This window comes from Penaeus monodon, chromosome 24, assembly GCF_015228065.2.
Source record: "Penaeus monodon isolate SGIC_2016 chromosome 24, NSTDA_Pmon_1, whole genome shotgun sequence".
Lineage (NCBI taxonomy): Eukaryota > Metazoa > Arthropoda > Malacostraca > Decapoda > Penaeidae > Penaeus > Penaeus monodon.
In genome coordinates, this window is record NC_051409.1 from 6,621,324 (window position 1) to 6,623,395 (window position 2,072).

The following is a 2,072-nucleotide window of genomic DNA, read 5'->3' on the forward strand; positions in this document are numbered from 1 at the left end:
TTTTCATGTTTTTTATTTACACGAGCACTTATTATTCAATAATTTCCCGTTTGATGTTTTCCAAAAATTATTGGCAATACAGAAATGCACACCAACTTACAAGTTATATTTTGTCTACAATATCTAGAATCCATTCTAGTGATTAAGGAAAACATCGTTCAATTTTTTGAATTTGGTTTTTCTTTGTATTATTTTAATATATTAACATGTTACGGTTACAATGAAATATAATCATTAGGCACAGATCATGATATACAATAAATACCGTTCGTGATGGACGATTTTTACCAGATAGATATTAAATGAGGAATACATGAAAGAAAAAACCAAATGAACTAGTGTGATCACAATATGGCATGAATTCCATGCCTGTTTGATTAGGGAACCACAGTCTCTATTTCGTATGCACATTTTGCATTTTCTTGTTCATGGGGAATTAATTCTTGTTTGTTGAACACACAAACAGCTGACAAAACAAAAACCCCAATGAAAAAGTAATAATCATATGGAAAGAGTCATCGAGATGACGTGGCAATGTTAAAAACACACGAAAATTTGCTATTTGGAAAGCACAATCTTGCTATAGGCGATAGATAATAAAGAGAAGAAAAGCCGCTCTGGTTAGTTACACCAATTTTATTTGCATATGATTACATTCAATAATAATATAACATTTGGTTTGTTCAGTATTTTTTTCTGATTTTTTCAATTTTCCGTGTAGAAGATACTCAGAAGATTGGCGTGATCGGTCCATGAGAACAAGCTGTGAAAAGGAATAACAATGTTAGAATTATAACGCAAAAACAACAAGAAACAAATAAAAAACGGAAAACGAGTGCACAGAGTTGAAATGAAGGAATCAAAAAATCAAATTGATGGTGAGATTTTGAGTTGTACTTGAATCCTCATCAGGTGATGAAGCCGATTGGATTGCCTGATGTGGCTTAGAGTGAGTGAAAAGGCAGTTTTGTTTTCTTTGTTCCATTTCGTCAGCGATTGTTTTGTGGAAATAACATATGCGTCGAGAGGCAAGACAAGCGTTTGAGTATTGAAAAAGTCAATGTATAGAATACATATAGAGAGACTATAAACTTGAAGAAACTTACGGCATCAGAAAGGTGGAGGGCATGGGCAGCACTGGGGGCTGTTACCGAACCTTGCGGCTGTTGGCCTTACTTCATGTTCGATAATGGTAATGTGTGTGATGGTGGTTTTACAAGTACACGGGATACAGTCTTGAGGGAAGTGAGGTGACCTGGCGACACGACTGAGCAGCAGTGGTGAAGATGGCATTTCCTGCATCAAATGTGTTGGTGTTAGTAAAGGGTAATGATGATGGAATGGAGCACTTTGTTTTCTCCGGTTGTTGATGTTTGGATTGAGTGAGAGAGCATATTTGTATTATTACAAGTTTTTTTCACAAGTAATGATTATGTCAAGTATTCCTCTTGAGATAGTTGATTACGCACAAGTTTATATAGGAACTATTAAATTCCTGAAGAAATATATAGTGTTTGGTTAGTATGAAGAGAAGTGCATTGGTAAACACATAGAGCCAGCCGAAACACAGATACTTGATCCCCACACATGTATATAGAGAGGAGAAGAAAAATGAGAAAGTACTTACGGCTGGTAAAGCCTGAGTGTACAGCACAGCTAGGCAAAAGATGACAGCAATAGCAAGAGCTTCATTTTGCAGACGGAAATGGCCTGGAAGAGATTAGAATCTGAGATGAGTTTAAAAATGAGTAGCCTAATGTATGTTTATTTAGGTTCATTAATTTATTCGGTATATGAAAGTTTGTGTCGTGATGAACCATACAATATTGTTTATTAATATGAGAAGATAATACCTAAAAATATAGGATGTGGATATTGAGTTGACTTTGAGCTGATGCAAAGTCGGCTGCAGCTACGACTGTGCACCCAGTTTTGTGTTCCAGATTTTATATATGGGTTCGGGAGGGGGAAAGGGGGGTACTTGCGTCACAAGAACTTCATAAGAAAGGACAGTGCGGGATATCCTGAAAAAAGGCCTGAGGCAGTTTTCCTGTCGGTGCCTCTGCGTTATA

General features: G+C 36.4%; 1 long non-coding RNA gene across 1 annotated transcript in view; it reads right to left on the minus strand.

Annotated features, from left to right (window-relative positions):
* Nucleotides 1-1,912, minus strand: part of LOC119588525 — a 13,063-nt gene extending 11,151 nt beyond the window's left edge. Inside the window, exon 1 of the long non-coding RNA XR_005230108.1 lies at nucleotides 1,854-1,912. This is a non-coding gene — a long non-coding RNA (uncharacterized LOC119588525). The remainder of the gene's footprint in view (nucleotides 1-1,853) is intronic.
* Between the last annotated feature and the right edge of the window lie 160 nt (nucleotides 1,913-2,072).